The following is a 15,915-nucleotide window of genomic DNA, read 5'->3' as shown; positions in this document are numbered from 1 at the left end:
GCTGGAGCTTGGCTCTTCAACAGTACACCTTCGATATTCGCTACAAGAAGGGTAAGCTTAACGGCAATGCCGACGGTTTAAGTCGTTGCCCCTAGAGTATCGAAAGCCTCATGCTCATCCGGGTTTCCGTGGCATATTTTTCGTGCATTTATATGTTTTTCCGAAGTGAAGCCGATTGTTAGCTGATTTTAATAACCACGTCTTAACGCTTTCAAGAAATGGCTGTTTTTAGTGTTAAGGGGGGAAGGACGCGCGTAGGAAATGGGAAAGGTGTAGCGGGTTTTCTTTTTTTCTTTTTTTTTTTTTGTTAAAAGCCGGGTGTGTCTTGGGGGAGAGTGGCCGTGTGCTCGCTGCTTTGTGGTTGTGGGTCCGGCGCTGTTCTGGGGTGATTGCGTGCCCTCGCAGGAGACGAAAAGTTTCGAGACCTGCTGGCAAAGACCAATTTCACCGGACCGGACCAAGGAGAAAAATCAAGAGCGTCACCAAGGACGGAAGACCACTCCCCGGAATCTTACCTGCTACGAACGAAGGGTTCGTGATCTCCACGGGGAATCCTGATACCGAAACGCCGATCCCTCGTTCAGCGGCTGCTGGCCCCTACACGTCGGGATCTTCCTCCCCCGCCGGAGATGCTGTTAGGGTTGGCGTCTGACACCACGTGGCGACAGGTCATTCACCCGACCTTCCCGGAACCAGAGCCCACATGCACCGGAGGAGTCATTCACCCGACCTTCTCTGAACAAGAGCCCACGTGCTCCGGAGAGGTCATTCACCCGACCTTCCATGCACCGGAGCCCACGTGCACCGGAGGAGTCATTCACCCGACCTTCTCTGAACAAGAGCCCACGTGCACCGGAGGGGTCATTCACCCGACCTTCCATGCACCGGAGCCCACGTGCACCGGAGGGGTCGTTCACCCAACCGGATTCGTCACTGAGAGGATCAACCTCTCCTTTCCGTGTTTGGTACTGCAGGAGGAGGGGCCCTCTCTCCGTGCCTGTCACATGTCATCGATGGACGCAAGATCCCGCCCACACTTGTAGAGAGCTATTTGAGGGGCTCCGAAATGTACTTTGATATACTTCTTACTTGAGACTTCATACTTCATGCTTTTCTTATTTTCTTTCAACTACCTTTGAATAAACCGTGCAAGTTTCGCACTAGCAAATCGTCTCGCCCCTGCTTGGTCGCCATGATCTACTGGATGCCTACAGCCCGCCGAAAACGCCACGCTACCCAATAAGTAATGTCGGTCGAGCTTCGTTAGGCAGGCGCCGCTACTTCTCGGCAGCAGTACGGTACGCTACCCTGGAGTACGCAACAGGAGCCAGCGAGCGATATGCGAGCAATCTGCAAGCAGCGCAGTTGGCACGGTTCATTCGTGCTTTGGAGGGCGAGGTGGCTTAGAGCTATGGGCGCAGCCCATTCGTGTTCAGAGGGGTGTAAGGGCAACGGGAGAGAGGCGCGTGGAGATGGCTGGAAAATGAGTGCGCAGCGGCCCATCATGCAGCGGCTTGAATTTCTCGTTTTCCTTTATTTCTTTTCAAGGATTTTGCATTTCACTACGTTTTGGCTCGGACACTCGGCAGCCAGACTTCATCGTTATAACCGATAATGCGGCATCGATGCGTTGTAGTAAGCAGGTTATTTCACCCTGGACAACGTACAAATGTTGACGGTGCAGCAGCTTCTCATTGTTGTAACTAATATATTGTTAAAACCGGTATTGTTATAAGTGGGTTCAACTGTACTGCTTTGCATTTTTCCTTAAAAGTCATCGAAGAAGTGAACAAAGCCAAGTACTTATATGTAACCTTTTCATCAAATCTAACTTGGAATGAACACGTTCATGATACAAGATTTAAGGCAGGACGCACCGCTTACAGTGAGGCAGTTACCTTACCAACGGTTGCCCTATCCTGGAATACGTGTGTGCTATATGGGACCCCATACCTAAATACTAATTAACAAAATCGAAGCCATTCAAAATCACTCTGCGCGCTTCGCGACTAGAAAATATTCTATGCCAAGCAGCATTACTGAAATGAAATGTAACCTAAATTGGGATGAGCTTGCCACACGTCTAAAACATTTTCCCGTCACTTTCATTAAAAATATTTTATTGAATCGATCAGTCCTCGGTAAATATATATACAGTAGAACCTCGTTCATATTGTTACGTGATGTTGCATTTGGAGGCGATCCCACCGCTAGCAACCAATTGTAAGAGTTGAGGAGGATGTTGGGATGAAAAACTTGGGAGGTTTATTTACATTATTTACAGTGAGACTTCAATTAACAGTCTTACCGTCATTACGGGCCTGCAGCAACTTGGACGCTGCGGCCTGTCGCAAGAAGTTCGAAAGAGAACAATCAAGAAATGCTCTAGGAATGCTCCCGCTCTGCGTCTTTCAAGCCCCCCGGTGTCTCGAAGACACGTCACGCTCGGCCAATGGGCGAGCCCGCTCTGATGACGCCATTTTCGGCCAATCGGCGAGCCCGCTCAAGTGTCGTCATTTTCGGCCAATGGTAGGCGCCCGTACGATGGTGTCATACCCGGCGAAGAGAGTCGCCGCTGGGTCCCCAATTGTCCGAGGGCTTACTTCTCCTGCGGTCTTGCCTTGCTGACTTGCAATGCGCCGTCACAATAGCCGGATGGGGGCGATGCGGTCGTGGCTTCACGGTGCATTACAGCCATCTTGCCTTGAGACGCACGTTACCCGCAACAGTTCCAGGCTCTCGCTTCACTTTCTGGAAGAGTCAAGCCGTGAATGGCTCCACCGGCGGCACACGAAGTGGGGGCCGCCAACTTGTTTGCACATGCCACGCCTCAGGAATGTGGTATCCGTGCTTCTGCGCTCCTTAATTAGCTGTGGTGCGATTCGATGTGGTCTGGGGAACTCGACGTAGGCTCAGGAAACTGCCCCGTATCTAACAGCTCGTCCTCGCCCCGGAAATTCGGAATGGCCGGTGAACTCAATTCGCTGGTCATGAGGAACGCTGAAAGAACCTGCAGGGTACTGGTGTCAAGCCTTGATTGACGAACTTCGGAATCCTGGGCCCTGGAGAACATACGTCAAACAAACAAAACAAAACATGCTCTGCACCACGCGTAAGCGCAGGCTCTTCACCCCTGACTCGCCAGGCTATTACCGAGTCAAAATGAACCCTGATCTTTTATTTCCCCAATTTTGACAAAGCAGTTCCAACCACCTTTCCAAACCGCTATCCATTTCTCCCCGAATGCCGACAAGACCAGAGGACATTGTTGTAGCAAAACCGTTGCAAACAAACAATGAAAACAGCCGAACATAACTTAAGTGGCCTAACTATTCGGACAGCATGTTTCCATCCTATCGCAGTGGCGTACTTATCGCACGAATTGGTGCCACTGAACAGTCTGGTCAACTTCACAAGTACGTAATCACAAGCGCGCTAGCTTTGTGGTCACTATTCCGAACGCGTACTTGCGTCGTAGGCAAACTTTGTATTACGCCTACTCACGTGTCTTTCTCTAATCCATACAGGACACGTACCTTAACCGAGAACTTAATTTGCGTAACTTATGCACTCCGCAGAACCCTTTTAAAAAAAATGCGTCTTCTAATAACTAGTTCCAGGCACGCTAACCAGAGAAGTCAGAATACGGCTGCCCTCAACACACACGAGCAACCCAGTCAAAAATCTGCTTCCTTCCGTCCGCCCAGGACACGCGCTAATGGAACTAAGAATGCTTCTCAGTGCAAATCATGCACTCACTGAAAACCTATGTGGTTAACCTTAGAAAATAAAAAAACGCTTATAAAAAAAAGAACGTTAACTAATACACACGCGCGTTACGACAGGCCTCTCACCGATAACCTTGACACTCAGGTTACTCACACACACACAAAAAAAAGAGCCTATCTACTCATTAATGAACAACTCGCGAAACTAAAGTTTTACTTAAAACGCATCTTTCAAATCTCGGAGCTTCACGAACGACACATAAAGCTCATACCTTACTTATTGAAAGAAATACTAGCCTCAAATCGCGAAAATTTTCAAAATGCTCAAAAATAAAACAAAACAGCACCTTTCACTCCTACGGAAGCTCTCTTGGCTTCCCGTGCCAAACGTTTACGTCTGACTCATACTTTGAGCCGTACTCGAGGTGGTCGCGGTCCGAAAGCTACTCTGGCTACCGGGGAACAACAAAAGGGCTGACTCACTATCAGCTCCCCAAAGACGTTACAGTCCCCTGCCAATTTGCGTCCTGGCGCCCCGCTTTCAACACGAACTCGATTAACCGCGTCGCTACTCCCCACCTGGTCTCGTCTTGCCACCTTGCGCTTCTGTGTACTACACGCTGAGCTTCGAAAAGAATGACGAAACGACGAGGAATTCAACTGCCCCGTGCCCTTTGTCCGCGTCCGTGCAGAACATGCTTGTCGGTCCCCTTTTGAGCGGTGGCTCGAACGTGTTTGATGCGTCGACATCATCACCGACAAACGCATCTTTCTTTTCCTCGCGCCCATTGCCGTTTTTGGCTTCGCTACATTAGCCACCGCATTCCGATCTTTAGGGCGCTTCTTTCTGCGGCGCTTTCTCTTGGAATTCCCTTTTATGCCGTCCTCTGGCGCCTCGTGCTGGCCATTACACATCTCATCGGCCCGGATCGGTCTCTTACCCGCACAGTCTGATTTTCATTTAAATCAACACTCTCTCTGCCTCGACTGGCGGACAGCTCAACCGACTCTTGAACAATGCAGCAGGCTTTACTCGAGTTATGCAACTCGCACTCTTGCGAACTGCCCTCTACTGCATTGCCCAGCTCACACTGTGCATCGGCTCACAGCCCGTCAGTATCGATCGCTGTCTCACGCACACAGCCCGAATGATTAATAACTGAATCATCCCTATCTAGGCTATCTAGACTGGCGGAGAGCTGCACCAATCCCTGAACAATGCAGTTGTATTCTCTTCACGGTGCATTACAGCCGTGTTGTCTTGGGACCCACGTTAGCCGCAACAGTCCCAGGCTCTCGCTTCACTTTCGGGAAGAGTCAAGCCGTGAATAGCTCCACCGGCGGCACACGAAGTGGGGGCCGCCAACTTGTTTGCACATGCCACGCCTCAGGAATGTGGTATCCGTGCTTCTGCGCTCCTTAATTAGCTGTGGTGTGATTCAATGTGGTCTGGGGAACTCGAAGTAGGCTCAGGAAACGGCCCCGTGTCTAACAGCGAATGAAGGAATAAGAACTGGAGACTATTTACAAAGTATATTTACAAAGGATAATGCAGCGCTAGCCAGTTCAGCCGACAGCTCGAGAGCCAGAGAGCGTTCGTCTTTGTCGGGGTGCCCGTGTGCATCGGCCGCAAGAAACACGCAATATGCATGTATCATTATCCCCGGCGGCGGAAGCACAGTCTTGGTGCGTCTAAATATCGGTGATAACTGGAGAGTGATATGGTTTAAGGCGGGCAACATGCACAACGTCAGTGGAATTCGGTGCAGATGAGGCACTGGTACTGACTGGGGCATATTCGTACGTAACTGTAGTCACGGCACGCAGCACTCAATATAGGCCTGTGTACCGAGACAGGAGTTTTTTCAGACAGGCCAACGATACGAGTCGGGGGACCACAGGAGTACCAGAGATCCAGGTTAAAAGTGGACGTCTCCGTGTTGGTGATCGCACAAGCGCCGTTGCTTCTCTTGTGAGGTCAGGAGGCGAGCGTGGGCAATTTCGCGTGCTTGGGCTGCCCTGGTGATGGCTTCAAGCACATACTCGCTAGTGTCTGCTGCGGCGGACGGGAGAGATGCGTCCAGTGGCAATGTAGGCTCGTGACCGAACAACAGAAAGAACGGGGAATAACCGGTAGTGTCGTGACGCGAAGAATTATACGCAAAAGTGACATGGGGTAGGGCAAGCTCCCAATCAGTATGGTCGGACGAGAAATACTTTGCAAGCATGTCTGTTAGGGTACGATTCAGACGCTCTGTGAGACCATTAGTCTGTGGATGGTAAGACGTAGTTAGCTTGCGCTTGGTTCAGCAGGACTGCAGGATGTCGGTGATGACTTTAGAAAGAAATGTCCGACCACAGTCAGTAAGCAATTGGTGTGGAGCGCCATGCTGCAGAATCACGTCGCGTAAAAGAAAATCAGTGACATCTGTGGTGTAGCTTGTTGGAAGTGCTCTGGTGATGGCGTAGCACATGGCGTAATCTGTCGCCACAGCGACCCTCTTGTTGCCAGATGTGGATAGAGGGAAAGTGCCAAGTAGGTCCAAGCCAACGTGAAAGAACAGCTCCGAAGGAATGTCAAGCAGTTGAACCCACCTGGCAGGGAGCGACGATGTGTTCTGGCGCTGGCATTGCTCTCATGCCGCAATGTTTTTCTGGACGGAGCGGGCAAGGCATGGCCAAAACAAGCGTCGGCGAATCCGGTCGTAGGTGCGGGAGACGCCAAGGTGACCCCCGTTGGTAAATCATGAAGTTCTTGGAAAACAGCTGACCGGAGGTGCTTCGCAATGACGAGGAGTAGAGCAGGACCGTTGGGGCGTACATTATGGTGATATAATACACCATCCCGGAGAACAAACAGGTGAAGGGACGAATCACAAGACGAAGATTCCAAGCCATCAATGATCACGCGCAAGGCGGCATCACGGCGTCGCTCGTCGGCAACGTGTAGCAGCTGAGAAATGGAGAAAATGCAAGCGTCGGCATCGGGGTCAGGGTCGGAGGGTGGTTTGTCTACTGGATAGCGGGATAAACAGTCTGCGTCTTGATGTAATTGGCCCGACTTGTACACTACTGCATAGGAATATTCTTGCAGCCTCAGAGCCCAGTGACCAAGCCGGCCGGTAGGATCCTTGAGTGAGAAAAGCCAGCAGAGCACGTGGTGGTCCGTTATTACAGAGAAGTGCGTGCCATACAAGTACGGGCGGAGTTTGGAAACCGCCCAGACGACAGCCAGGCATTCACGATCTGTAATCGAATAGTTGCGCTCCGCTGCTGTGAGGAGTTGGCTAGTGTAGGCGATAAGACGATCTTCACCCTGTTGGCGCTGGGCTAAGACGGCTCCGATACCAACCGTGATCACTGGCATCGGTACGTGCTTCTGTAGGAGAGGATGGGTCAAAGTGGGCCAGTATAGATGGCGTGGTGAGAATGTTGGTGAGCTGGGCAAACGCGGCAGTTTGAGCGGGGCCCCACTTAAACGGCACGTCCTTCTTCAGAAGATCAGTAAGTGGTCGGGCAAGCACTGCGAAGTCTTTAACGAAGCGTTAGAAGTAGGAGCAGAGTCCTAAAAAACTTCGGACGTCTTTGACAGACTGAGGTACAGGAAAAGACGTGACAGCATGAATTTTCTCTGGGTCTGGTTGAATACCAGAAGCGTCGACGAGATGGCCCAGCACTGTAATCTGCCGACGACTGAAGTTACACTTCGATGAATTTGGTTGCAGCCCAGCCTCGCGGAAGACTTGAAGAACAGCTGATAAGTGCTCAAGGTGTCTCAAATGAAGGTGAAAATACGAGAACGTCGTCTAGGTAGCAGAGGCATGTTGACCATTTGAACCCTCAAAGTAAAGAGTCCATCATACGTTTGAACATTGCTGGGATGTTTCATAGACCGAATGGCATAACTTTGAATTCATATAGGCCATCAGGAGTACGAATGCAGTCTTCTCTTGGTCCTTTTCATCCATGGAAACTTGCCAATAAACAGACCGAAGGTCTATTGATGAAAAGTATTTTGCACCGTGGAGACAATCGAGGGCGTCATCAATGTGAGGCAAGGGGTAGATGTCTTTCTTGGTAATACGGTTTAGATGACGATAATCTATGCAGAAACGCCATGTGCCATCTTTCTTTTTAACAAGCACCACGGGCGACGCCTAAGTGCTCGACGAAGGTTCAACAATACCTTTGGCAAGCATCTTGTTCACTTCATCTTGTATAACCTTACGCTCTGAAGCAGAAACTCGATATTGCCGGCGATAAATAGGACTGGCATCACCAGTATTTATGTGGTGCTTAAAAATTAAAGTCTGGCCCAATTGGCGATTGTTGAGGTCGAAGATGTCGGGGTAGGAACCCAAAAGGCGGCACAGAGCTGCTGCTTGTTCAGGCAGTAGGTCCACAGCAATCATAGGACAAAATGTTGCGTCAGGGCAAATAGCATCCTGTGGACGTGGTGACGAACCTGAGCACACGTCAACTGAAAATGTCATGACGTGGTGCTCTCCTATAGCACGCAGCCTTGCAACCGATATGCCTTGGGGTAGAATTTCCTTTGTCAGGCCAAAATTGACAATGGGGAGGCATGTCCGGTTATTGGCGACGACGGAGTGGAGCACAGTGATATTGCGCATTAAAAGGACATCAGGAACAGGTGTGGCGACAATCACCATCAGGCACAGGAAAAGATAATAGCAAATCGACGAAAGTCAAGGCTTTAGGCGGCAAGCGGATGAAGGCGGTCGTGCTAAAGTTGTTCGACAGTTCGGCACGAATATGCGTGAGTAGAGGAAGCAAGCTCGAGGCAAAGGATACTGGCAGAACTGTCGATCAAAGCTGAATGCGCCGTAAGAAAGTCGAGTCCAAGGATTAGGTCATGGGGACAATTGGTCAGCACTGTAAAAAGAAGTGGAATGAGGTGGTCGGCGGTACTGATATGGGAAGTACACATTCCAGTGACGTGAACAGTGCTACGATCGGCCACAGGTACTGCTCTAGTAGTAGGAGGCATGAGAACCTTGCTCAGTCAATGGCGGAGGTTACAACTCATTATGGACACCTGGGCTCCAGTATCAACGCCTTCAAAGGGACACCGCTGACGTGAACATCAAGTAAGTTCTGGTTCGTTGGGAGCGTCAATGGAGGATTTCTACGTAATGAAGTTAATGCAGCACTACCCCCAGGAGCTGCATGGTCTAGTTTTCCGTTCGGGAGGGTCCATAATTGGTTGGTGACGAATAGTGGCGTGGCTGGGGCGATGGGGACCAACGGCACTGCGGTGACGGCGGGCGAGCACAATGACTGTCATCGACGGATACGTCTGAGGTAGGCGGCATACGGCGAGGCGAGTAATGGCACTGGTCGGCATATAGGCGAGGAGATGGGGAAAAGAAGCTCGAAAACGGCGACATCAAGAAGGTGTGGCAGTGGCGAGCGACGTGGCCAATGCCGAGGCAACGGAAGCAAATGGGCTTGTTGTCCGGAGTTCTCCACTCGGTAGGGTTGTGGTATCTGGGAGGGGAATACCGATCGCTGTGAGGCATAGGTGTCGGCACCGGTCGGGCGTCAAGTCGGGAGACCTAGCAGACAGCAGGAAAACCGAGGTTGGCAAATTCTTGCCGCACAACTGCCTGAATGAGAGAGATCGCTGGGGCTGGTTGGTCAATGGTGCTGTCAAATGGGCGTGGATGGAACGGCGCAGGACTTGTAGCCTCGAGCTCGCAGCGAACAATAAGTGTGACGTGCTCATTTAAAGGTGGTGAAGCGGTAAGGTCGATGCAAGACGACGTCACAGCCGTGTTAAGGAGCCAGCCGTAGATCTGTGGAATGACGTGGCGGCTTTTGGCGAGCTCAAAGCGGCGACATTCCTCGAGAATGACGTCGATGGTTGACACATTGTTGAAGACCAACAAGTTTAATGCGTCGTCCACGATCCCCTCAAGTACGTGGCCGACTGTGTCAACCTCGGCCATTTTGTTGTCGACTTTCTGGCAAAGAGCGAACACGTCTTTTATCCACGAGACATACAATTCAGGAAAAGACTGAACTTGGGTAGCAAGCTCTTTTCTAGCAGCCAGCTGCCGACCGGTGAGATTTCCAAAGAAGTCGGTGAGCTTCTCCTTGAAAGCATCCCAGCTAGAGATCTTGTCCTCGTGTGTCCGGAACCAGACACGAGGAGTTCCGTCCAAGTAGAATAGGACATTCACTAGCATAATGGTAGGGTCCCAGCGGTTGTTTTGGCTAACACGCTCATACAGGGTGAGCCAGTCCTCAATGTCGACATTATCTTGGCCGGAAAATATGCCAGGATCGCGGGGGTTGGTAACCGTAACGTACGTGTTGGTGGGGTCGCAGGAGTAGAAGCAGACGAGGTGTCATCACCGGGAGCCATTGCGGAAAGCAAGGTGCGGCCGCTGTGGAGCTCCGTGGCGAGGGCGGGGAACGGCACCCTCTGCCAAAATGTTACGCAGATGAAGGAATAAAAACTGGAGACTATATACAAAGTGTTTTTACGAAGGATAATGCAGCGCTAGACTGTTCAGCTGACAGCTCGAGAGCCAGAGAGCGTTCGTCGTCTTTGATGGGGTACCTGCGTGCATCGGCCACAAGAAACATGCAATGTGCATGTATCAATATGTCTTGGGAAAAAAAAATGTGAGAAAGAACATACTAACAGGGAAAACATATGATCCGAGGTAAATAAAAAAAATTGGGCAGACTCAACTATTGCTGTCGTCTACGTAATGTGAAGCGTCATGCGGATCATTGCGTTGAGCTGGTGGTGCTTCGGCGGCCTGAGACACGTTTTCAGGGTGTCTACCAACTGGGAAAACAGGAAATTCTCAGGGATTTTTAGTAGTCTGGAAAAATTCGGGGAAAACTCAGAGAGTTTGTGCCTCTATCTGGGAAAATTAGCGGTAATATTGTTGAAAGGGTTGAAAGTCGTGGTAATGCTGGCTCGAGTAATAGATAGGAATTGTAATAAATTATCTGACGCCCTGTCGTCGGCTGGAGGAGTCTCCAGTGTGCAGTCAACAACGGACTTTCCAGGTGCCCGATAATTTGGACGGCTTTGCGGCACCACCACGTACCCCATATGATCAATGTATCCGAACGTCTGAAATTTTGGATGCAAGAACCCTTCGCCGTCCAGTTTTCCTGACTTTTTGCCGTGACCGCAGGTCAGAAACGGCATTAATCAAAGCCAACACCGCTGCCGTATTGATTACCTTGCTGCCTCTAACCGGCGCTCTTGCACGCAGTTCCGCTAACAGCCGTAGCCAGCACTGCGGCAACGCTAAACCTAGCTGCTTCGATGTTAGCTATTAAGCTTCTTTCCTTTGGGTGCCGTGTTTTTCATTGAAAGAATTCGCTGCTGTCAGCAATGGCACCGACTGCGCCTTTGTGGTCCTCGCAATTGGCTTCGAAAATCGGAAAGCACGGTGCGTTGGATAATGCCGGTTCCTGAAAGTCAGCTTCGCCTCAGTACAGGATTGTTACATGGTGAAGCATACGGAAAAGTATTGCGGTGAAGCATAACAAGCGTGGGAAGGGGATATTGCCATGGGAAAGTATGTATTCCTTAATTATACATGCGTGCACCCAGTATTTCCTGTCACAGTACGAGCACCGATATGCCTAATACGTGTACCGGCCGGCCTTCAGGGGGTTTTCAAATGTGCCTGAGGGGGTTTGAGCCCTTAAGGACACTAAATGACATGCATTTTTTTTCCAACTGGCCGATTTTTTGGACATTTTTGCGGCCCCTAGGAAGTTCGAAAAATCGGACGGGGACTGTGCAACTGACCAAGAAAATGCTTCAAATGGGCCGTGGGGTGAACGAGTGGCGGAAGGAGGACAAGAACAGAAAGGATGTACGCATTGAGGAATGAACAGGAAAGGAAGCGTGCTGCCACCATTTTGAAGGAGCTTGAGCTGAAAAAACAGTGTTGGCTGATGCCGGGATGCAGGTGTATGTCATCCAAACGAAAATAAGCTCTTCAAAGCAATGAAACGCAACACTGAGGCATCGGGCGCAGGCTGAGAGTATGTCAGGGCAGTTGAGGTTGACTTACGAGCTCTTGAGAGAGAATCTTAATTGTGACAAAGTTCGGGCCTCATACCACTGAGCGTGCTATCAGTTGATAGAAATAGCTCATATTAGAAAATACTTGCTTCTGTATGCATCTCCTTTTTATTTGTATTTAGGATGACCTACTCGATTTGAAATTTTTTTGAAGACATTTATTTTGCTGTGCATATTACTAACCCCTCCTTTTTATTCTCTTTTTGAATAACATAAACACTACTCGTTAGTATTCAAACTCGATTAAGTCGTTTTTTTTTTTTTATTTGTTTCATATGCTTACTAGAGAGCGACAGCATTGGGCAATGTGGTTTCAGCCCGTCTTGACATAAAACGTAGTTCTGCATCACTCAGGAAATTTCGCAAAGGCGCTCAGGGAAAACCTGGAAAACTCGGGGAATTTGGAAATGTCAACTTGTTAGACACCCTGCGTTTTGTTGTTTTCATACTGCGTGGTGTAAGAGGGTGACGGGAAACCAAAATGATATCGAGCTGGCGGGTGACGGTGGATGCCGCTGAAGTGAACTGCGATGACCACATCGCACTGCCTGCAGCAGGGAATGACGGCGTGTTTGGATTATCGCCTACTAAAAGTGTGCAGTAGGCTACCAGTGGCACTATGTGTCACACGCTGTAAAACAGATAGGTGAAGATGTTTATTGCACTAGGTTTCATGGCGATAGCTGCGAATGTGGCATGCGACTACCCAAGCGGAGATTTGCTGGTGCTGGAATAAGAAACTAAGCGTCGTCGTTTTCACGTGAGACGGGTGGACGAGTATAGCGGTGAAGCTGCCGTGGCGGGCAGCTATACACTGTTCTTTATCGCACGTGCCTCACTCATTTTCTTGTTTACATTGGGTCTAGCAGCCGGAAAATGTATCATACAATCGCAGTTTGGTGACGTACTGAACGTTGATGCCGAAAAATCTTGTTTTTCGGGAATATATGAACCGGCAAAGAATGAGCATAACTCTCTTGGGAAAACCAACGTAATGGGAACATATCAATGAGGCTCTACTGTATCTGCAGCCACCAACATACCCTTGTCAACATGCAGCGACCACCCCTTCAAGATAAAATAAATTTTTGCACACACATCGACATACCAGCAATTCTTCTTTTTTTTTGTGCACTATCACACTGGGATTTGCTGCTCACCGACATCACGCAGGTAGAATCGGACCACACATTTTCTGATCTGCTTCACCATTTGACGATTCCAGTTTAGCCTATAGATATCTTTCTTTTATGTGTTTTCTCTTCGTTTATTTTTTGTTTTTTCCCCCTTTTTTTTCATCTGCTTCCCACGCAGATGTTATCTAAGCTGTTTTCACATGCCAGAATCAGTGTATGTTACATTCTGGCTTAACTGCTTACCAGTGCTGTTATTGTGTTCCCATTTTGGTTGGTTGTGTACCTCCAGGATAAGTTTCGCATTCCCTTTATGTGCCTTCATCCATCATTGAATTGTATAGTTTCCATGTTTTCTTTCCCTTGATAATTCTGCCGACTGCGCTAATTTGCACACCAATTTTTTTTCTCTATCTCTGTGTGTGTCTCTCCCTCTCTCTCTAATGCTCACTCATGTATGTGGTGCATACTTCGTATGTTTTCATTATGTAATTAGCCATTAGCCATACTGTAATGCTTGGATGGGTGAAATGTAGGTATACTAATAAATAAATTAATTAATTAATAAATACGTTTGGGGAACTGTGTGGAATTGGTTCAGTGCCGTTTAGAAGTTATAATACTTTTCTTGGAAAGCTACATTCTTTAGAAAAACCATTTGGTTTCCAACTGCAGTTGTCTTTCCAGCTATTCCTGTGCGAATTTTTCTAAACAGCTCAAAAATTTCTCTATTTATGACTTAGTCATTGTGAATAGCTTTTGTTATTGTAATACAGTGGAATCCCGTTGATGCATTCCTCACTGTTGCGTTTTCCAGACTGCTACGTCATGTTTTTGCGGTCCTGACCTAAATCCCATTGACTTCTATGTATTCCCATTTGATACAGCACCATTCTGTAATGTTCTTGCACCTTACATCGTATTTGAAAGGGGCCGCCATGTAAATATAATGGCGCAGGAAGAAATTGGCTCTCGCATGTTGCAACAAGCTACTGACTTGTTGCAACTGAACAATTGAAGTTTGCACTTGAACAACTGAAGTTTGCAATAAATGAACAAAGTTGCACAAGCGAGGCGCTGCACAAGCATTGGGAGAAACCAGGCACAGAGCTGTTGGTGAAGCATCTGAAAAAGTGTGCATCGATCAAAACCTACCGGGAAGCCCACTGGGCCAATTCTGCCAAGTACTGGGCTACATTTACTTTGGGGCCTGTGAGTGTCTTATTTCTCTTTAGTTAGCTTCGGCGCAGTAGAACAGTGTTATGCGGTGAAGTGAATACGAAATATTGCGGTGGGGCCACTTTCGCGGAACACTGTACATGTCCCTGAATTATACACGCCCGCTTGTGCTGTTCCTGGTAACAATAAGAGCACAAGTCATCTAAATAATTGCACTGGCAATACTCGGAACTGTTTCTGACGTTGTGCTGTGGCGGTTTGCGCCCTCCTTCACGGTTACGTTTTCCGGGCTAATAAGTTTTTTTTCCATGGTCCGAATATGCGGAAAAGACACTAGCGCTACTAGACAACGCGGTATACACAGATGCTGCCACGTACCTGCGAGAAGGGAAGCGCACGGCCACGGCGGTGGTGGTGGACGGCGACGGCAATCTGATACATGTGCGACAGCAAAGGCAGCCGGCACAGCGGAGGCAGAAGAAATTGCCGTGGCACTGGCGGCAGTAGAAGGATATAGGACAGGCAGGCCTCTAAACATCTTAACAGACTCGAAGGAAGCGTGCAGAAATTACACGAGAGGCAGGATTAGCAAAGCCGCCCTCAGAATTCTTGGCGGAGCCAACTTCGCCGAGAGGAACGTTACGCACAAGTTAATCTGGATTCCGGCCCACGCAGGCACAGAGGGTAACGAAAGGGCAGACAGCCTAGCTCGAGAGACCACGTTCCGAGCAGAGCAGTCGCACGCCCCGGAGTATCACCCACACGCTTGTGAAGGAGGATACACACAAATCTTAAACTTATACAGAGGGACGAAAGCCAAATATCCCCCACCGCACAAAGCTCTAACGAAGGAGGAAGCAACGAGTTGGCGCAGATTGCAGACAAACTCCTTCCCAAATTTATACATCCTAAACAAAATGTACCCAACACAACACAGAGACACCTGCCCATGGTGCGGGGCCACACCCGCGCTCTATCATGTCACATGGGAATGTAAACACAATCAATCATTCCACCAACACAATAACCCGAGTGCGGAGCAGTGGGAGAGTCGGCTTACCAGCTGCGAGCTCACGGCCCAAAGGGCCTTAGTGCAGCACGCTAGTGAGGTAGCTAGGCTCAGTGGTGCCCTGGAATAGGGGCCCACCCTTGCCGGAAGAGGCTCCAAGTTGCCGGCGCCCAAGAAGATGATGGAGACCTCGGGACGCTAAATCTTTGAAAGAACCTAATAGTTTTTTCCTCTCCTCTCTCTCTCTCTCCATGGTCCCTTTAAAAACGCATCAGCAGGGTTCTAATGTATCAGGAGTTCATTTATTTTCTCTTGCCTGTTGCTGTGAATTCATTCATGTTTTAGAGTTGAAGAAAGGTATGGCCATAGAGAAAGGCTATCTGATGCTTCACCTTTCTTGAAACAGAAGTCAAGCAAGCTTTTGTAGTCCTCAATGCGATGCATCATTTGTGGCACTACAAGGATACGAAATCGCAGAAGTGGAGGCAGCAAAATGGTTTTGTCTATCTACGTGCCCATGAGAGAGGCCACCAGAAGCTCTACTCTTCCTTACAATCATTAGTACCAAGCTGAAGCTCCAAACATGACTCACTAGAGCTTTCCAGGCCCACTTTTTTTGCTTAAGGTGAAAAAAATCTCCAGAACAGCATGTTTCTTTCATTGAAAAGGCAGGCCACCTTGATGTCTGATCTGTGTTATTAGATCCCCATTGATGCAGCACAAGTGGTTTTGCCAGAAAAATACACATTTGCCACACTTGCAGTGTCACATATTCAAATT

General features: G+C 49.0%; 1 protein-coding gene across 4 annotated transcripts in view; it reads left to right on the top strand.

Moving 5' to 3' along the window:
- Window positions 1-15,915, top strand: part of poe (E3 ubiquitin-protein ligase-like protein poe) — a 549,114-nt gene that overhangs the window by 169,571 nt on the left and 363,628 nt on the right. The gene's annotated exons all lie outside the window — the stretch shown is intronic.

This window comes from Dermacentor variabilis, chromosome 1 (assembly GCF_050947875.1).
Source record: "Dermacentor variabilis isolate Ectoservices chromosome 1, ASM5094787v1, whole genome shotgun sequence".
Lineage (NCBI taxonomy): Eukaryota > Metazoa > Arthropoda > Arachnida > Ixodida > Ixodidae > Dermacentor > Dermacentor variabilis.
This window is presented reverse-complemented; position numbering and strand designations above follow the sequence as displayed.